Raw genomic sequence first — 22794 nt, 5'->3', positions numbered from 1 at the left:
GCATCTTTTCCTTGCCTTGATGGTGACCTTAGTTTGTTTAATGTTTCTATCATTTCCTGGTTGAGTAAGACACTGCCTACTATGTGTTCTTGATGCAGTCTTAACTCAAGATGTTCTATTAACATAGTATTTCTCTATCTGTTTATTGAATGAATAATACTGTTAGACTTAAAAAGTCAGATTTAGTGCTATCCTTTGTATGTTTATGTACTAGTGTTTGACTTTAATTTTTTAAAATCTTTAATTATTATCTGTGTTCAAGAGAGGAACTAATACTGATTATTAAAAATTTTAAATCTTATTTCACAGTTTATGCTTGAATGTGAATATTTCTCATGTTCTAGGAACATGTAAATAAAAATCAGCTAAAATGCTAAATGATCACTTTGGAGGAAAATTACCTTTGTCTATCTGTCCATTAAGAAGTCTTCACCATTTCATTCTTTGCTGGCCATGCATCACTTGTTATACAAAAACAAGGCAATAATTTTGTTTTTGTTTTTAATGCATTGCTTGATTTTTATGTTATTAAGGCTAGGATAAAGTACAATTTGATAGTTGATTTTTATATTCTCAAGGTGAGAAGTAATTGTCTTTGTTTAAAAGTCATCTTTATAGGTTATCTACCCTGTGTAGATGAAAAGCAAATTCATGCTTTAGTTACAACCAGAAATCTTAAATGTTTGGGTCAATCCATTGAAATCTATTATTATTAAATAAATGTGTTATGTTTTCACATTGTATATTTGATCCTCAGTATTAGATATAATTTGGATGTTAAAGTCGTGCTAATTCTGAGAGTTGCTTAGAACATTCCTCCTTCTTTATCCCCCTGTTTATAGACCATGGGGGTTAGTTTAAGTGGATGTGTGTGTACGTGTGTACACATGCAACACTATTTATTAGCTTTAAGCAAATTGCTTGGTAATTTCTTGGTCAGTTTTTGGTCATATCAAATCTTATAGATATTTACCTTATACACTTAAATCTTACACATTTAAGGAGCAAAGTTCAGGTAGACATTAAATATTATATGCAGATTTGTGTTTTATAAAGGCCTAGAAGTATACAGCTTATGGAGCCTGAAGATTTAGATTCCTAAAGACAGGAACAAGAAGTATGTACTTAGCAAAATTGGATGTGACTACTGAATCTCTCAATTCATAGCATCATCATTCTTAACTAGAGGGATTTTAAAAAGGTGGTCTAGCCCCAGGCTCTTTGGTAGGCTAGAAATAAGGGTATTTTTTCTGGTGGGCCTGCATAAGGATGATTGACTTGTTTTAGATCACTATTACTGAATGGTGGGAGGGGGAATGTAGAAGCCAATTCAGAGCTGCCTTTATTACTCTAGCTACTCTATTGTGATTTAAAAGGAATAAATGTAGAAGATTGCTGAGATTTCTTTGCTACTACACAACATGACCTTTACTTTTACTTTAAGATGGTTTTACTGACCTACACCATCTGTGAGGCATAGGTATTAAATTGTTGGCCAGTAGCAGTGATAAATACGCACATGATTTATCATTTGTGTCCAACAGTCTTATCTCTTTCCCTTTCCTGTCCAAAGGATTATGTTTATAAGAGACATATTACAGGAGAACTCATAGCAAAATATAACAGTCATTGGGAAAAGTCACTTTTTCTTCAGATATTCCTTATTTTAAATGTTTTTCTTGGAAAAAACTTAAATTTACATATTTGATAAAGCGGGGCACTATTTTTTTTTTTTTAAATAACCAGGAATACTAATTCAAAGTTTTCAGTCTGATGCATTATGTTTTAGATGGAGACCTCTACTGGAAGTAAGAAGCAATAGATGGATTCTATTATACATTGTAAAATATCTAGACAAAGGAGTGGTAGGGAGCTTTATTTAAAAAATAGTCATTGTAAAGTATCCTAGAGATCTTTAAAAGAATCTTTCTATGATACTTTACATAATAATGTACTTTTGGTTTATGACATCATCTTAAGTTTTTAAAAAGCAGAATTTTGTTTTTTCTTAGCTGTTTATTGAATTTGCCATGTGCCAAACACCGTACTAAATGATTTACAATAACTCGTTTCTTCTTTACACCTTGCAATCACATAGGTATTGTTACTATTATCCTGATGTTACAGAAGAGAAGACAGGACAAAGGGGTTTAAGAATCTTGCCCAGGGTCACACAGTTAAGTAATTTTAGGAGCTAGTATTTGAACCTGGGTACCTGGCTCTAAAAAAGATGTGTTGTAGTGTTCTCCCCGAAGTACACATGATTTCATCTTAATTAAAAAAGCATATGAAGAGAAGCACCTGAAGGGAATAGCAAAATATGAAAATGGTTGGGTAGTTGTGGGATTATGGCTTTTTATTTAAAAATCTTTTAATATATCTTTTTACAAAAGACTTGTGTGCTGCAGGACAGTTTATATAATATAGTTCAGTTTTACAAATACTCATCTCACTGAATGTTTTACAACTTTACAAAATAGGTATTATCCTATCTTATAGATGAGGGGAAAAGCCTTTAAGTGTCATTGCTGATAAGTAATAGCATCAGAATTAGAGTTCAGTTTTGTGAATTATAATTTACTGCTCTTATTTTATCACCAAAGTCTTGGGGGCCAAATACTTTAAAAAAAAAAATTTATTTACCTCTTAAAGCTCCTAATTCAACATTGATACATTGTAGTTGAACTGAATCAGATCCCCTGCCATGGGGAGGTTCATAAGAGCTCAGGTGGGTATGGGGGGCCTCTCAGCAAATGGGAAATCTAACTTGGGAAATTCTGAATGAATTGAAAAATTCTAAACAGAATTAAAAGTATAGTATCCCATTGATGTGGCCTGAAGCTTAACCTTTTCTCGTGTGGTTTTATGAAACAAGCACCAAGAGTCAGTTCTAGTTGTAGAATGTATATTAGCATTGTGATAAGTGTGGCATGTGTCCAATTTTATGTAGCACTTAAAATTTTTTTTAGGTGAAATAGACACTAATGTGTTTCCATCTCTTTTAATAAGCTAAAACGAAATAGAATCTTGTGTAAGGTAAGAGTTGATCCACAGTAATACTGGTTTTGTTCAAGCTAGCATGTGAAGATCCAAGGATTTTTCAAATAACTACTGTTTCTGAAGAACTAGATACTGGAAATGATATGATAACTCAGTGGAGGTATTTTGGGCATCAGGAATGTTCGTTATCATCATAATAATAGATAACATTTAATGAACATTCGCTATTTTCCAGGCATTTTGCTCAACCTGAATCATTCTAATCCTCAAAACCATCCTATAAGATTGATATCAACGTGATCATTTTATAGATGAGGAATTGAAGATTTAGAGAAGTTAAGTAACTTTCACAAGGTCACACAACTACAAAGGGGTGGAGCTGGAATTTGATCCAGGTCTTCTGCCATCAGAGACCAAACTTTTAACCATATGCAGAATACTGCCCTTTATTCATTCAGTGAATAATGGCTGATCATTTATCATCTCTCAGACACTGTTGTATGCAGAGGACATACATCAGTAATGAAAACAGAAAAATCTTTCCCCTTTGGAGCTAGGGAAAGGGAACAGATAGTAAACAAGTAAGTAAAACCAGGTATATTAGATAATAATAAGTGCAAGAAAAAAAAAGCAGATAAAGGAGGTAGTTTTTGGATGGGGAAGAGTATTACATCTTTAGGTAGAGTGGACTGGAAAGTCTAAGAGGATGACATTTGAATAAAGACCCAAGGAAGATGAAGGAGCAAACCAGGTGGATGTCTGGGATAAGAGTCAACAAAGAGCAACGGGGCATGCTTGCTGTGTTCAAGAAACAGCAAGGAAGCCATTATGGCTAGATTTAGTAAGTAAAGATGGTTTGATTAGAGAGATAAGAGAAAGCTGGTGGCAGATCTTGTAGGGCCTTTGTAAAGGGCCTTTTACTGAAGCCATTGGAGGGTTTTGAGCAGTAAAATGCCATTATCTGAATCTCTCTGGATGCTTTGTTATATATAAATGAAGGGCGGGGGTCAAGGCAGAAGCAAGGAGACATGTTAGAAGGCTAATAATTGGTGAAAAATGATGATTTGTGCTAACAAGGTTCAGAGCTTTTGAGGTGGTGATAAATAGCCGTATTTTGGATACCTGAAGTTTCAAATCTAAAACTTTTCAGGCTTTAATTAGAAGATACCTACTCAGATACTTACTGAGAACCTAACAGATGTCAAATTTCTTACTTTTTCAATTATAAACTTTATTTTCCTTAATTATCGTAGTATGGTAACACATGCTCATTGTATACAATCTAGAAAATAGAAAGAGAAAATAATGAGCACAATTAATATCATATCTTAGCATGTTTTCTCTTAGTCTTTTGTCCTGAGGATTGAACCTAAAAATCTATCTGCAGTAAACTGACTCTGCCTTTTCCTAGTAAAATGTTAGCTCCTTTAGAGCAGGAGCCATACTCTTTATTTCTCTATCTTGGGTACCTAGGACAGTATCTGTTTTATAAATTAAGTGCTCGGTACTGCTTGTTTTGTTTGAATTAACAATGCTAATCAATTGGGTGCCATATCTTTGCACATTCCTTGAGGAGATACTTTTTTTTTTTTCATTTGTTTTGAGGTTTGGTGAATGGGCAGTTAGTAAGTGTTGGTAGACTTAATGTACTCCAGCTATACTTTCCTATTTATAGTTCTCTAAACATGCCAAGTTTTTCTCGTTTCTTTGCCTTTGTATGTGCTGTTTTCTCTTTCTGGAACTCCTTTCCCTTCTTCAGTGCCTGATATACTCCTACCCACCTTTGAAATTTACCATAAGTGTCACCTCTAAAAAGCCTTTACTTATCTTTTCAAACAGCTTCAAGTGATCCTTCTTTATGGTCCGACTTTCCCCCCATTTATACCTCTATTATAAACACTACTGTAATGACTTTTTCATGTCTGTCTTTATAGCACTGTAAGCCCAAGGAGTGGGAACTTAGTTTTATGTATCTTTGTAGCCCCATCATCATAATACAATCCTTCTTAGTGCATAGGAGTTACTGTGTGGCTAACGGAATCATTGAATGTGTGCTGGAAAGGGTCATTGGAAGTAAGGAAAGAAGGAAATCAGTTTGGTGTGAGGATAGAGAGGAGCTTATGGAAGAGGCCTTGAGCTTTGCATAAAAAGGCTAGTTGGATTCAGATAGAAAAAAGGCGGTGGGGGGGAGATGGAGGACTTTTAAGATATGAGGAAAGTGGGAAATGAAGGCATGTGCAGTGTGTTTTAGTTTTGTAAATGAACCTTGCTACATCAGAGGGTTTGTGCATGTGATTGATGGAAGGTAAGATGGAGACCAAAGATTAGTACCAGATCATAGAAGATTTTGAAATCAGGGTAAGGTGTTTGACTTTTATTATTCTATGTATAGTGAGGATGTGAGATTTCTTTTGTTTGCTGTTATTGTTTTAGCAGAAAAAATTCTTGATAAAATGATGTTTGGGGAACTTTTTTTTTCTTATCAGCAGAAAAATTTTATTCCTTTTAAGGACAGTTAAACCACATCCAAGGCCTTAACTTAGAGACACGAACAAAAGTAGCCATTAAAGCATTAGATACTGAGGTACAAGACACACGATGGGGGGGAACGCTTCGCCATCCGAGGCTGACACCAAACTTGCTCGATCGCCAGCTGAGCTCTGCTAGTCCCTGGGTGAGGGTGAGGGTAAGTGCTTATCTGCGGAACCGAAGAACAGCTGTGCTCTACAGGTAATGGAACATTTTAGACCATATAGGTAGGGATATACTTTCACGATGAAGGGAAGAGGGGAGAAAACGAAGTGCCCCCCTCGGAGCTTTAGGCTGCCTTGCAGAGGACCACAGCAGAGAAGCGGACCTCCCCTTGCTCACGCTCAGTGAATTCTCTGCAGACTTTAGCAGCGTCCTGTAGCAGTGAGCCCTCTGAACTGGTGCCATAGTTCACCGGAAAAGGCACCCATCCATCAAGTTTATAGAGGTGGCCATCCACGTTTGTTAAACGGAATAAAATGAAAGTTCACTTTGTCATCTACCCGACATTGGCCTTCCTGTGCCACAGCATCATGGGCTGCCTGGATGGCCTCATTCTTTTCAAAGCATTTTGCTCTGTCTTCAGGGGACAACTTCTCTGTTTCAGAAAGAAACCGTTTCAGAACTGACCCATCCTCGAACTCCAGTTTGTCCTGATTATTGGCCACAGCATGAATGAATCCTATGGTTCCACAGGAGTTGCCAGTGGTTTGCTTCATGAAGTACACCTTAGGACTGACTTCTTGTCCCTTCAGCTCTTCAGTCTGTTTTTTCCTGAAGTTCTAATGCTGGGCGGTGAGAGGAAAGAGCAGCAGCAGCGCGCAGGCAGGCGCTGGCACCGAGCCCAGGGACTCCTCCAGTCCCAGCATGTTCTTGAAGCGCCACTGGCTGGCAACCCCCAGCCGGGCCAGCACTTTATTCAGCATCTCCGGGTTAATAATCTCCATCGGTTTGAGCTGCATCTTCGCGAACCACAGGGCAGGGAAGAGGAAAAACTGTTTGGGGAACATTAATCTTATATTGGTGTAGAGTTGAGTTAGGGGAAAGTTTTGGCAGGAATGGCAAACATACCTGCCTAATTTGATCAGAAGATGGGATATTATTTTTATCGAGTAGTCAGACAACATAGTAATTGAATTATTCTGTTTTTTTCATTTTTAAAATTGAAGTATAATTAACATAACTATATTAGCTTCAGGTGTACAATGTAAATGATTCGACATTTGTATATATTGAAAAATGATCACCATGATAAGTCCAGTTAACATCTGTCACCATACATAGTTGATTTTTTAACTGTATTTTAATTTTATTTATTTATTTTTTAATTGAGGTATAGTTGATTTACAATGTTGTGTTAGTTTCAGGTGTACAACAAAGTGATTCAGTTATATCTATTCTTTTTCAGATTCTTTCCCATTATAGGTTATTACAAAATATTGAATATAGTTCCCTGTGCTATACAGCAGGTCCTTGTTGTTTTTCTGTTTTATATATATAGGGTGTATCTGTTAATCCCAAACTCCTCATTTATCCCCCTCATACATAATTGATTTTTTTTTCTTGTGATTAGAACTTTCAAGACTTACTTTCCTAGCTTCTTTTAAATATGCAATACAGTATTATTAACTATGCTGTACATTATATCCCTATGACTTACTCATTTTATAACTGGAAATTTGTACCTTTTGGCCCCCTTCACCCATTCCCCACTCCATCCTCACCCCCAGGCAACCACCAATCTTTTGTCTGTATCAATGAGCTCAGGATTTTTTTCTTTTTGGCTTGGTTCCATGTATAAGCGAGATCATATGGTGTTTATCTTTTTCTGTCTGACTTACTTCACTTAGCATAGTGCCCTTGAGGTCTATCCATGTTATCGTAAGTGGCAAGATTTTATTCCTTTTTATGGCTGAATAATATTCCATTATATATTTTTATATATATATATAATGGAATACATGTAATGGAATATATATAATTATATATATATAGTGGAACATATACAATTACATATAATGGAGTGTGTATAATGGAATATTTATATAATGGATATGGATATATATATAATGGATATTAATCCATTCATTCATTCATTGATGGACTTTTAGGTTGTTTCTATGTCTTGGCTATTGTAAATAATACTGCAGTGAACATGGGGGTGCATATATCTTTTTGAATTAGTGTTTTTGTTTTCTTCAGAAAACTTCTTACTTCTTAAAAAATAATAGACAGCAAAGTCCTAATCTGAAGTGCTTCAGAATCTTGTAAGTAATATCTTTAACATTATTGTAATAAATACCAGTTTTTATCAGACTGTCAATTTACTGAAGAGCAGGTTAATAGAGAATTACAGTTGCTGGCAAATTTGATGAACCAATTTTTGCTGCAGTTTATTAAATTTATTTATTTTAAGTTTTATTGGAGTAGAGTTGCTTTTCAGTGTTGTGTTAGTGTCTATTGTATGGCAAAGTGAATCAGCTATATGTATTACATGTATCCCCTCTTTTTTGGATTTCCTTCCCATTTAGGTCACCTCAGAGCATTGAGTAGAGTGTCCTGTGCTATACAGTAGGTTCTCATTAGTTATCTATTTTATACATAGTATCAATAGTATATATATGTAAATCCCAATCTCCCAGTTCATCCCACCCACCCTTCCCCCCTTGGTATCCATGTGTTTGTTCTCTACGTCTGTGTGTCTGATTCTGCTTTGTAAATAAGATCGTCTATACCAATTTTTTCAGATTCCACATATATGCGTTAATATATGATATTTGTTTTTCTCCTTCTGACTTCATTTCGCTCTGTGTGACAGTCTCTGGGTCCATCCATGTTGCTACAAGTGACCCAATTTTGCTCCATTTAATGATTAATATTCCATTGTATATATGTACCACACCTTCATTATCCATTCCTCTGTTGGTGGACATTTAGGTTGTTTCCATGTCTTGGCTATTGTAAGTAGTGCTGCAGTGAACATTGGGGTGTGTATATCTTTATGAATTATGGTTTTTTAGATTATATGCCCATAGTGGAATTGCTGGGTCACATGGTAGTGCTGTTTTTAGTTTTTTAAGGGACCTCCCTATACTATTCTCCATAGTGGCTGTATCAATTTACATTCCCATCAGCAGCGCAAGAGGGTTCCCTTTTCCCCACACCCTCTGTGACTGGTGTGAGGTGATATCTCATCGTAGTTGTGATCTGCATTTCTCCAATAATTAGTGATGTTGAGAATCTTTTTATGTGTTTGTTGGCCATCTGTATGTTTTCTTTGGAGAACTGTCTAGTTAGGTCTTCTTCCCATTTTTCGATTAGATTGCTTGTGTTTTTGATATTGAGCTATGTGAGCTGTTTGTATATTTTGGAGATTAATCCTTTGTCAATTGCTTCATTTGCAAATATTTTCTCCCATTCTGAGGGTTGTCTTTTCATCTTGTTTATGGTTTCCTTTGCTGTGCAAAAGCTTTTAAGTTTAATTAGATCCCATTTATTTATTTTTGTTTTTATTCTCATTACTTTAGAAGATGGGTCAAAAAAGATCTTGCTGCGATTTATGTCAGAGTGTTCTGCTTATGGTTTCCTCTAAGAGTTTTATAGTCTCTGGCCTTAAATTTATGTCTTTAGTCTATTTTGAGTTTAGTTTTGTATGTGATGTTAGGGAGTGTTCTAATTTCATTCTTTTACATGTAACTGTCCAGTTTTCCCAGCACCACTTATTAAAGAGGCTGCCTTTGCTCCATTGTATATTCTGGCCTCCTTTGTCATGGATTAGGTGACCATAGGTGCGTGGGTTTATCTCTGGGCTTTCTGTCCTGTTCCGTTGATCTATATTTCTGTTTTTCTGTCAATACCATACTATCTTGATTGCTGTAGCCCTGTAGTGTAGTCTGAAGCTGATGCCTGCAGCTCTGTTTGTTTGTTTTTCATTTTTTTTCCCCCTTAAGATTATTTTTGCTATTCGAGGTCTTTTGTGTTTCCATATGAATTGTAAAGTTTTTTGTTCTAGTTCTGTGAAAAGTGCCATTGGTAATTTGATAGGGATTGCATTGAATCTGTAAATTGCATTGGGTAGTGTAGTCATTTTCACAATGTTGATTCTTCCAATCCAAGAACATGGTGTATCTCTCTATCTGTTTGTGTCGTCTTTGATTTCTTTCATCAGTATCTTACAGTTTCCTGTGTTACAGGTCTTTTGCCTCCTTAGGTAGGCTTATTCCTAATTTTATTCTTTCTGTTGCAGTGGTAAATGGGATTGTTTCCTTAATTTCTTTTTCTGATCTTTCAGTGTTAGTGTATAGGAATGCAGGAGATTTCTGCGTATTAATTTTGTATCTTGTGACTTTACTAAATTCATCGATTAGCTCTAGTAGTTTTCTGGTGGCATCTTTAGGGTTTTCTATATATAGTATCACTCCACTTTATTTGAATGTATGTCCACCATCATTAGGTTCAGTCATGTGAAATTTTTGATTTTATGTAGATTATTAATTCAATTTATGTTCTATCTGTATGCTGGAAGGAACTTTTTACAACTTCATCTCTAAGTCCACTTTTTTTTTTCCTTAACAAGCAGTTCTTTTTATTAACTCCAGTAACTTAACAGTCTTCTTTCCTTTCTGTTTTTCCAAAATCATGTGAAATAGTAGGGATAAGTATATACTCTTATGAGGAAAACAGGCTGAACTGAAGACAGGTGCATATCCATTTAGAGTATGTTTTCTAGTATTGGGTATTCCTGGACACACATTTGTGTGACTAGTATGTGTGGATTATTTTAGAAAGGGTGTTTGGGAGTAAGGAAAATGGCTAGTGGAATATGCTTAAGGTCATATCTTAATAAAAATCTTCTCCTGAAAGGGCTTTGCTGTTACTTGGAATCTTATTTTGACACTAAACTGATTTGATTTGATTTGGACATTTTTGTATTTTCTCCATTTGTGAGTGATTTTTAAATAGTGATCACAAGGGTTACGGCTAGTAAAGATTGCCTCCATCCTAACTCATCTTAATGTGTGAAGAAGTATGTAACTGAGGAACATCCTAACTATAAGTAGAAGACAGGTATTCCCAAATAATAATAATCCAGCATTCCTTTCCTAACATCCAAGGCATGGGTTTACTTGGCTGTAAGAGCAGAGGAGGTTGTAACATGGACAAAATATGGAACTCTCTCTATGATATTCAGAGAAAATTCATGAATATTCCCTTTGCTGCCTAGGAGGAAGGCTTCAGCCTTCCAAACTGCAGCCTGAATTAAGGAGAAAAGCTCAGGGCATTCCTTTCTTCCTCTGCATCATTATTACAAGGAAAAGGAGTTTCAACTTTTAAAGAAATATAGTCCCCTTTCATTGCACAATTTGGGATGATTGGCTAAGGACTGGTTATCTTCACAAAGATCCTTAAGCCAGCATTTTCAAATTGTTAATTAGGTGGGCTGTATAAAAAAGTGTTCTTATTTAAATACAATTTGGAGGCTTTTTTAAAGTTTTTAGAGTTAAAAGCTGAAGGTTATGAACCCTGATAGGTGAATTAGCAAATATTTATTGTGGAGTGTTGGTAGGATTAGGCTTTATTTAATATTAATACTTCATTGCAAATTCTTCCTACTGTTATCATCTGAACGCAATTTGGAAAAGCATTTGAATTAGGCCTTTAATTTGTGGATTATTTTATATTCTTGAACTTGAATAGCCAATGTGGTTCCTTCAGTTAACCATTAGTAAGGACATTCAATGAGAAATGTATTTGCTCTGCAATATTTTTTCTAATATAGTCCTTTTTGTGAATAAACAAAGATCACAATAATGAATTGTCATTTATCAATTCCTTATGAAGAACTGTATTTCCATTGACAAAGTGATCTTTCAAGACAACACAAGTTTTGTTTTTCTGAAGTCTAAATTGGCAGAAAGCTTACACTGTCTTTTGACATAATACATAGTCTTTTCTTGAGAAAAATGTAGAAGATAAATAATTGGACATATATTAGGAAATTATTAATCTAGAAAACAACCATTGAGGACATTTCATTAAATTAGGGTAGATTTAGTCCAACTTCTTAGACTTTCTAATACTCTACAAGATGACAATATCCCAAAGTCTATTAGGATACTGGTTTCTTTGCTGTTATAAACATTAAAATAATAGTGACTTACACATGAATATAAGTTTATCTCTCATGTAGCAGTCCAAATATAAATAGTCGAGGACTGGTAATGGTAATAAGAACCCTTCAACCTCTTCTTACCTGTCCTCTGCCTGTGGCTTCCATCGCATGGTACCATATGTATATGGCTACTCCAGCACTTGCCACAGCACAGAGTAAAAAGAGGTAAGAGGAAAGAACTCTTTCTCTTTTAAAGGGCCTGTGCCTTTTCTATTCACATCCCATTGATCAGAACCTTGTCACACAAGGAAGGCTTGGAAATGTCTTTGAACTTTCACAGAACATTCATAAAATTCATCATGAAACAAGCCATAAAGGACACTTTCATATGTTCCCCAAAAAGTCACATGCAGATGTTTTGCTGAAACTTCTACTGTGATAAAAGAACACAGACATGCACATACAAACACACTATTTATACATATATACATTATATGTGATATATAGAGAGTATGTGAGTGATTGTGTAGACAGTTAGCAGTCTCTGTTATTCATTATTTTGAGATACTTTCCCAGATGCCAAAATGCCTTCTGAATTACCACTAAAAGAATAGATTGTGCTTGCTGAAACTTCAGTTTTAAGCATATTGTATTCTAATCCTCTATAGATAAGTAACTTATGGGTTTAGGATCTTACAGTGAAATAAGTTAAATGAAGAATCCAGTTCCCAAAGATGTGTGAGTATATGTTGAGTTTCTTAACTAGTTCTAATAATATATGTATGCACTTATGGGAATAAAATGAAATACGATATGATTTGATACGCAGATACTTGATTTACAGACTGTTTATCAAAAATAGATGTAATATACAAAATAAAACCAAGTAGTAGTTTATTAAAATAAGTACCTTTGATTATAGCTGTTTTTCCACAAAAGGAAAAAATGATGACTTAATGATGTATATGGTCCACTTAAGTTGCATTATGATCTAGAAGATTTTAGGCCTTGTTTCAAAGTTGAATTACTACCACTTTGAGATTTTAAAGATAATTGGTGCATGCATCTTATTGTAAATGGAGGAAAATGTATATATTCAGATATGTATATTAATTTTATAGACCCCATAATATTTTGTGTGTAACCATGTGAGCATGAATGACAATTCCTTTTAGTGTAATAATTTTGATAATGAGTTCCAACTAAGGCAGTTAAACTTAGAAAACAATTTCACTGCATTTTAAAGTAGTACTCTACATTTAGGAAGTTTTATAGTTTAAAAAAGTACTTCTTCATGTATATGACATTATTTGAGAGTATCCTAGAACTTGTTTTTAATGATTCTTTTCTGATAAATGTTTTTAAATCTTTGAATTTCTTTTTAAGTCTTAGCTGGATTTCACGTATTTCGACATGTGTTTTCTTTGTCATTCAACTCTAAGTATTGTACTTAGAATTTCTTCATTAATCCACAGATTAATTTCCAGATAAAAGATTTTAAAAGTACTTTTCTGATTGTCTTACTTATTTTGGTTTTAGTTTATATCCTTGTATAATACTTTGTGAACAGTTTGTAGTGATATTTTGTTGATTTGGGGGTGTATCAGGGTATCTTTGTAGCCTGATCAATTTTATGAATGTTCTTTGTAAGCTCACAAAGAATATAATCTATGTTTGTTGTAATGTCATGTCATCAGTCTTTCAAGGTAGCATTTTTCAAGTCTTTGCTCTTTTTTAATTGCTTCATAATTTTTCAAAGGCAAGTTAAGAAGCTCCAGTTAGAATTGTTGATCTATTGCATCTGCACCAAATTTTTCAGTTGTTGTTTATGTACATTGAGGCTGCACATACATACTCACACTCATTTTATCTTTTTGACAGTATGTAATATTCAGATTTGTCTCTTATTGTTCCTACTCCCACCCCCTTGATGTACTTCTTTTGTGTGTTGCTTTGTTTTTCATTTTTCTTGAATCTTGGTTTTACGTTTTAAGAATATATCTTCTGAGTTTAACCCATTTGTATTTAATGTGATTATTGTTAGCTTTCCCATTTTATATTGTATGCTTTCAATGTCTAAATTTAGTCTCCATGTCCTCTTTCTTACCTGCCCAATAAATTCCAAGAACCTTTGCATACTCTCCTTGCCACCCCTGTTTTGTTGGAATAAGGGTAATATGTTTTAATAAAGTATTCTTATGGATATACGTTTTTTAAGAAGATAAATCTTTCTAAGATTTTCCCTTACTTGCCATACTTTATTGTTTTCTTCTGGATTCATTTTTCTTGCTGGATTACAGTCTTCAAAAGTTCTTTGAAAGATGGTCTTTTTGTGGTAAACTTTGAGATATTGTATGCCTAGAGTATATTTATCATTTATATATGTGATATTTACCTTCATATAAAAAACTGAGGATGGGTTTTTTACCCGCTCAGTATTTTGAGGATAAGATTTCATTGTTCTTTTGTTGTTCTGGTGTTGCTTTTGAGAACATTTGATCAGTTGATCTTGTTCTTTTGTGTGTGATCTCCTCTCACCCTCCTTGTTAGAAGCTTTATTTTTCTCCAGTTTTATTGAGATATAATTGACATACAGCACTGTGTAAGTTTAAGGCTTACAGCATAATGATTTGAGTCTTGAAATGATTATCACAGTAAGTTTAGTGAACATCACGTCATGTAGATATAAAATTAAAGACATAGGAAAAAAACTTTTTTTGTGATGACAACGCTTGGGATTTATTCTGTTAACTTTCATGTATAATATACAGCACTGTTAATTATGTTTATCATGTTGTACCTTACATCCCTAGTACTTATTTACCTTATAACTGTAAATTTGTAGTACCTTTTGATTGCCTTCATCCAATTCCCCCTCCCCCCATCCCCTGCCTCTGGTAAGTGCGAATCTGATGTTTTTCTGTGAGTTTGTTTGTATGTTTGTTTTTGAAGTATAATTGACCTACAACGCTACATTAGTTCCCATTACACAACATAGTGATTTTTTTCTGTACCTTTTAAAATGATTACCATGATAAGTCTAGTTACAATATGTCACCATACAAAGATAGTAGTTATTGACTATATTCCCCACACTGTACATTTTATACCAGAGATTCATTTAATATTTGGGGCTGGAAATTTGTCTCTCTTAATCTCCCTCACCTTTTTCTTTCCTTCCCCACCCCTGTCCTATCAGGCAACCACCTGTTTGTTCTCTGTATCTGTAGCTCTTGTTATATTTGCTCACTTATTTTGTTTTTTTAGATTCCACATATAAGTGAAATCATACAATGTTTGTCTTTCTCAGTCTGACTTATTTCACTTAATGTAATACCCTCTAGGTCCATCCATGTTGTCGCAAATGGTGAGATTTCATTCTTTTTTATGGCTGAGTAATATTACATTATATATATATAATTGTTATATATCTGTAACATAATTATATATATTATATATATAATAATATATATAGCACATCTTCTTTACCCATTCATCTGTTGATGGGCACTTGAGATGCATCATATCTTGGCTATTGTAAATAATGCTGCAATGAACATAACGGTGCATATATCCTTTCTAATTAGTGCCTTTGTTTTCTTTGGATAAATACCCAGGTGTTGAATTGCTGGATCATGTGATAGTCCTATTTTTAATATCTTGGGGAATCTCCATACAGTTTTCCATATTGGCTGCACCAAATTTCATTCCCAACAACAATGCACCAGAGTTTACTTTTCTCCACATCCTCACCAACACTTGTTATTTGTTGTCTTTTTGATGATAGCCATTCTGAAAGGTGTGAGATGATATCTCATTGTGGTTTTGATTTGCATATCCCCAATGATTAGTAATGTTGAGCATCTTTTCATGTGCTCGTTGGCCATCTGTATTTCTTTGGAAAAATGTCTCTTCAGATCCTCTGCCCATTTTTTGTCATATGTTTTTTGATATTGAGTTGTTTGAGTTCTTTGTATAGTCTGGATATTAACCCCTTATCAGGTATATTGTTGGCAAACATGTTCTCCATTCAGTAGGCAGCCTTTTCATTGGGTTGATAGTTTCCTTCATTGTGCAAAAGCTTTTCAATTTGATGTAGTTCCATTTGATTATTTTTGCTTTGTTCCCTTGCTTGAAGAGACATATCCCCAAAATATTACTAAGACCACTATCAAAGAGATTATTGCCTATGTTTTCTTCTAGAAGTTTTATGGTTTCAGGTCTTACATTTAAGTAAGTCTTTAATCCAGTATGAATTTATTTTTTTGCATGGTGTGAGAGAGTAGTCCAGTTTTGTTCTTTTGCAAGTAGCTGTTCAGGTTTCCAAACACCATTTATTGAAAAGGCTGTGTTTTCTCCATTGTATATCTCTTGTATCCTTTGTTTTAGATTAATTGTCCGTATAAGGGAAGGTTCATTTCTGGGCTCTCTGTTATGTTCCATTGATCTATATGTCTGTTTTTGTGCCAATACCATACTGTTTTGATATCTGTAACTTCATAGTGTAGTTTGAAATCAGGGAATGTGATACCTCCAGCTTTGTTCTTTCTCAAGATTGTTTTGGCTATTTGAGTTCTTTTGTTTTTCCATACAGATTTTGGAATTATTTGTTCTAGTTTTGTGAAACATGCCATAGGTATTTTGATATGGATTGCGTTGAATCTGTAGATTGCTTTGAGTAATATGATCCTTTTAACAATAGTAATTCTTTCACTCCAGGAACTCAGTATATCTTTCCAACTGTTTGTGTTGTCTTTAATTTCTTTCATCCATGTCTTATAGTTTTCTGAGTACAGGTCTTTTACCTCCTTAGTTAGATTTATTTCTAGGTATTTTGTTCTTTTTGATGCAATTTGAATGGGATTGCTGTCTTAATTTCTCTTTCTGATACTTTGTTGTTAGTGTATAGAAATGCAACAGATTTCTGCATACTAATTTCATATTTTGCTACTTTACCAAATTCATCGATAAGGTCCAATAGTTTTTGGTGGCATCTTTAGGATTTTCTGTATAGTATTATGTCATCTGCTAACAGTGACAGTTTTACTTCTTTCTTTTCAATTTGGCTTCCTTTTATTTCTTGTTTGATTGATGTGGTTAGGACTTCCAGTGCTGTGTTGAATAAAAGTGGTGAGAGTGGGCATCCTTGTCTTGTTCCTGATCTTAAAGGAAATGCTTTTAGTTTTTCAGTGTTGAGTATGGTGTTAGCTGTGGACTTATCATATATGGCCTTTATTACCTTGAAGTATGTTCCCTCTGTACCCACTTTGTTGAGAGGTTTTTTTTTTTTTATCATAAGTGGATGTTGAATTCTGTCAAAAGCTTTTCCTGCAACTGTTGAGATGATTATATGATTTTTATTCTTAAGTTTGTTAATGTGGTGTATCATATTGATTTTTTTGCTGCTATTGAACCATCCTTGCACCCCTGGGATAAATCCCACTTGATTGTGGTGTATGATTCTTTCGATGTATTGTTGAATTCAGTTTCCTGATATTTTGATGAGAATTTTTGCATGTATGTTTGTCAGTGATATTGGCCAGTAATCTTTTTTTGTGGTATCTTTGTCTGTTTGGGTATTAGGGTGATGCTGGCCTCATAGAATGAGTTCAGAAGCATTTCTTCCTGTGCAGTTTTTTGAAACAGCTTGAGAAAGATGGATTTAACTCTTCTCTGAATGTTTGGTATTCATCTGTGAAGCCATCTGGTCCTAGACTTTTTTCTGTTGAGAATTTTAAATTAATGATTCAACTTCAGTTCTGGTAATTGATCTGTTCAGTTTCTTCCTGGTCCAGTTTTGGGAGATTGTACAATTCTGGGAATTTGTCCACTTCTTCTTGGTTTTCAGAAGCTTTTGAATATATACGTGTATGTAAACACGCGCGCGCGCACACACACACACACACATTTTCTTTGAAAGGCTTAAATTTCACTCTAGTATGTTTAGGTATAGGCTTTTTTCTTATGTTCTTAGCACTCTAAGCCATTTCAATCTGAGATCGTATATTGAATCTTGTGACATTCTCAGCCATTATGTTTTCAAATTCTTCCCCTTCATTTATCCTTTTATTTGCTTATGGGACTCCTGTTAGGTAGATATTAACACTTATGCTATTTTTCCCTATATTGCTCTAACTTTTTTCCCCTATATCGCTTTCTTTTTTAGTATTCCTGTTTCATTGCTTTTTGATGCTCTTTGGGACATTTCCTGGATTCAGCCTTAATTATTACTGAATTGTTTTTCACTTCTGTCCATTCTGTTGTTCAAACCATTTAAATATTCTTTATTTCAGTGATTATGTATATTTTTATAGCTAATGTCTTCTTAATTAGTTATTCCTGCTTCACACTTCTAATATTTTCCCATGTCTCTCTAATGCTGTTTATTATGATTGTTCAAAGTTATTTTGGGGAGACTTCCCTTCTAGTCCAGTGGTTAAGACTCTGCACTTCCACTGTAGGGGATGTGGATTCAATCCTTGATCAGGGAACTAAGATCCTGCATGCCATGCGGTGCAGCCAACCAATTTAAAAATAATTTTTGGGGGGGGGGGGGGGATTAGTTCTGCTCCTTCTTTGATTAAGTTATTTCTCATGCATTTGGGTGTGGGTATTTGTCTACACTCCCTGTATTAATGATGCTCCAGTGTTTTTTTATTTTCCAGTCTATTTGTTACTCTTTTATACTTCTCAGATGCTAGTTAATTCAGAGACTGAGAAAAGGACATATACTGAGTTCATACATTCTTGGCAATTTATGCACATGTTGCTCATGTTTCTTAGGGACACTTCTCTGTAGGCATTGCTTGCAATGTTAGGGCGTGTCCCTCTCTTCTGTTTGTTTTAGTCCTGATATCTGGCTGTTTCTGCTGGGTTCCTACACTAAAGTAATGGTAGCATGGGCAGTAAGCTACCTAAGAAAATCCATCCTAATGAAAGGGCTGACAAGTAGAATTCCTAACCCCAGTGTATTCTCCTAATCATTGGTTGTTGGTTTCATATGCTGTGTGACTCCCTAACTATGCCCTACCATTATCTGTGTCTTCAAGTGTTGTTGAACTGGATTCTGAGATTCAGCAGTGTTTATATTATCTTAGTGTCACCTCCAGAGTAGAATTCATAAGAAGGAGCCAACAACCAGCAGATGGTGCTGGTCTTTTACCTTTTCAGAGACCAAAATCCATATCTTACTTTTACAGGTAATGGCTCTAAGTGATTATTAAATTTCTTTAAAATTCTCAGAACATCTTGAAGTATTACAGTAGTTTTATGAACAGATAAGGAGGAGATAAATGTATCTTTAACAATTTATGCCTTTTTCTTCATGCATAAAATTGTGCTGTTCTGGTTACAGTTCATTTTGAAAATGTTTTATGATAGCAGTATAATTGACATGGAAAGTATTGTGATCTATAATAGCTACTATTTATTGAGTACTTACTGTATCCTGGGTACTGCACTAAGTGTTTTATGTATATAATGTTGGAGAAAGACCAGGATGATTTCTCTAGTGAAAAGTTTTAATAGGTTTGTAGGGATTGTGGATAACTGTTGACTCGAGGACAAAAATTATACTGAGATATTTTAGCAACAATATATTTCATTAACGTCATAGAATGTTTTGCCTGTAGAAGAGGGAAATTATTGAAGAAGGAAATTTAGAGATTGCTGTTGAGAGAACTGAGATGTGGAGAGTTTGCCACTTTTATATAGTTCATGGGCTTTCTCTTTTTTTTGGTTTGGGGGTATATTTGGGTTGACTATACAGAATCATTTTGTTGTTGGAGTAATTAACATTTATAGATTATTGCAAATAGAAAAGATCACTTAAAAGCTATTTACTATGTGCTTGTGTGTTTTATACTCAGATGTGAAAATAGAAAATAAACGATATCATTCCAGCTTCCTAAAGCAGTTTGTGATCATTATTTCTTATCTGGTTTTTCATGTAAAAAACTATTTGCTTAACTATTTAAATTAATTTTTAGAATATACCTTTACATCTAACCTTTACCTTTATTAAAGCCTCATTTTCTACTCTTATTTTATGCTTCCTGATTATACTTGCTGGTGGAACCCAAAACAATGATTGTATGAAATATGAAATGAAGAGAAGACATAGATTAGGAGGAAATTGCTGGCTTTATGTAGCTAGAGTTTTTTTGCTTGACATTATTTAAGCAGTGAAACTGATTTTCCCATTGTTTAAAATTAAATACAATTTACACACTGTAAAATTTACCCTTTTTAATGTACTGCTCTGCCTCTTTTGATAATTGGAAATAGTTGTATAAGGACCACACACACACAAAAAAAACAATATAGAATATTTCCATCACTCTGAAAATTGCTCTGTGTCCTTTGTTGGTAATACAACATTTCATTTTCTGACCCTGGCAACCATTAATACATTTTATGCCACAAATTTTGCTTTTTTAAGAATATCATATTAATGGAATCATACCACATCTAGCCTTTTCAGTCTGGCTTCTTTTATTTAGCACAGTGCATATGAGATTTATACATATTCCCTGTACCAATAGTTCATTCCTTTTTATTGCTAAGTAGTATTCCATTGTATGATATACTGCCGATTCTTTGTCATTTCCTAGTTGAGGGAGATTTAGCGTGTTTCCAGTTTTTGGTGGTTAAAATTACTCTAAACATTCTCATGTAAGTTTTTGTGTCAATAGAAAATTTCGCTTTATTTGGGTAAATACCAAGGAGTGAAATTACTGGATCATTAAAAGAAAAAAGAAATTACTGGGTCATACTAAAAATATGTATTTAAAAAAAAAATTATTTATGTGTTTATTTGCTGCGTTGGGTCTTTGTTGCTGCACGCGCGCTTTCTCTAGTTTTGGTGAGCAGGGACTGCTCTTTGTTGCGGTGCACAGGCTTCTCATTACAGTGGCTTCTCTTGTTGCAGAGCATGGGCTCTAGGCATGTGGGCTTCAGTAGTTGTGGCCCACAGGCTCAGTAGTTGTGGCTTGTGGGCTCTAGAGCACAGGCTCACTAGTTGTGGCACAGAGGCTTAGTTGCTCCGTGGCATGTGGGATCTTCCCAGAGCAGAGATCGAACCCATGTTCCCTGCATTGGCAGGCAGATTCTTAACCACTGTGCCACCAGGGAAGTCCCTGAAAATATGTATTTCATTGTGTAAGAAAATGCAAAGCTTTTTCAGAATGGCTGAAGCATTTTTGTACTCCCATCAGCACTGCATGAGAGGGTTCCAATTGCCCCTCTTCCTTGATAGGGCTTGGTGGTGTTAGTTTTTGAATTTTAGCCATTCTAAAAGATATGTAGTGGTATCCAATTGTTCTTTTAACCCAGTGACTAATCATGTTGAGCATTTTCTGTTTATTTGCTATCTGTGTGTCTTCTTTAGTGAAGTAGCTATTCAGATTTCTAATTATTGAATTTTGTGAATTCTTTAAACATTCCGGATGCAAATTCTTTATCAGATATATGATTGCAAATATTTTCACAAACTGTTGCTTGTCTTTTTATTCTCCAGCATGTTTATAAAAATAGCTTTGTTGAGAAATAACTAATATACAATAAACTGAACATGTATAAAGTATCCAGTTTGGTAAGTTTTGACATGTATACACCTGTGAAATCATCACCACAATCAAAGTAATGAACACATTCATCACCCTCAAAAGTCTTCTGCCCTTTGGCAATCCCGTCCTCCTACTTATCCCTAGGCAACCACTAAATTTTTTTTTGCCTTGGTCTGTTGTCTTTCACTCAGGAAAATTATTTTGAATTCCATCTATGTTGTTGCATGTATCAGAGTTCATTCTTGTTTAATTGCTGAATGGTGTTCTATTGTATAGATATACCACAATTGAGTTATTTCTAAATTTTGGCTATTACCATAAAAGCTACTATGAACATTTTTATGTACATCTTTTAATAGGTTTATACTTTCATTTCTCTAAGAGTGAAATGGTTGGGTAATATGGTAAGTGTATATTTAACTTTTCAAGAAGCTGCCAAACTGTTTTCCAGTATGATCGTAATATTTTACATTCCCATTAGCATTCTGTATAACAGTTCTAGTTGATCCACATTTTCACCAACACTTGATGGTCAGTCTTTAATTTTAGCTATCCTGGTAGGTGTGTAGTAATATCTTTTTGTGGTTAAAATTTGCTTTTTCCTAATGCCAGTGATTTTGAGTACTTATCATGTACTTATGTACAATCCATGTATCTTTTTTGATGAGGTGTCTATTCATATTCTTTGTGCGCTTTTTTATTGGGTTATTTTTTTTCTTGTATTTAATTTTTAAGAGTTCTTTATATATTTGGGATACTGTCAGATATATGATTTTCAGATATTTTCTTCCAGTCTGTGGTTTGTCCTCTCATATTTTTTTGAGAAGGGGAGTTTTTAATTTTAAGTTAAATTTATAAATATTTTTTCTTTTAAGTATCATGCATTTGATGTGGTATCTAAGAAATCTTTGCCGAACCCAGGGTCACAAATATTTTCTCCTGTTATCTTCTTCTGGGTGTTTTATAGTTTTAGGGTTTTGAAAAAGCTTTATTGGGGAATAATTGACAAATAGCATTGTATATATTTAAAGTATACCACATGATGATTTGATGTACATACACACTTTAGAATGATGTATAGTTTTAGATTTTACATTTATATGTGCAGTCTATCTTGACATAAATTTTGTATAATGGTGTCACGTGAACAAAAAGTACTATTTCCCTCTAAGTAATGCCTTAATGATGTCCTACAAATTTTGATTTGCTGTATTTATATTTTTATTCCATTCAACATACTTTGTCATTTCCTTTTTGAGTTCTTCTTTGACTTATGGTTTATTTAAAAGTATTAGTTTCTGAATATTTGGGGATTTTTCACATATTTTTTAGTTATTGATTTCTAATTTCATTCCCTTGGGGTCAGAGGGCACACTTTTATGTCTTGGATTCCTTTAAATTTATTGAGATTGGATGTGTGACCTTGAATGTGGTCTATCTTGATAAATATTTTGTGTGTACTTGAGAAGAAAGTATGTTATTCTGCTGTTGTTGGTTGAAGTATTCTGTAAATGTCAGTCAGGTCAAGTATGTCAGTAGTATTGTTCAGATTTAATGTATCCTTTCCGATTTTCTGTCTACTTGTTC

General features: G+C 34.3%; 1 protein-coding gene and 1 pseudogene across 1 annotated transcript in view; one reads left to right on the top strand and one right to left on the bottom strand.

Annotated features, from left to right (window-relative positions):
- ARID2 (AT-rich interaction domain 2) overlaps nt 1–22794 on the top strand; it is a 158453-nt gene that overhangs the window by 12857 nt on the left and 122802 nt on the right. The gene's annotated exons all lie outside the window — the stretch shown is intronic.
- LOC130832835 (ubiquitin carboxyl-terminal hydrolase isozyme L1-like) lies at nt 5819–6491 on the bottom strand (annotated as a pseudogene).

The sequence above is a fragment of the Hippopotamus amphibius genome, chromosome 12 (genome assembly GCF_030028045.1).
Source record: "Hippopotamus amphibius kiboko isolate mHipAmp2 chromosome 12, mHipAmp2.hap2, whole genome shotgun sequence".
Lineage (NCBI taxonomy): Eukaryota > Metazoa > Chordata > Mammalia > Artiodactyla > Hippopotamidae > Hippopotamus > Hippopotamus amphibius.
Note: the sequence above shows the minus strand (reverse complement) of the source record. Positions and strands in the feature narration are given on the sequence as shown.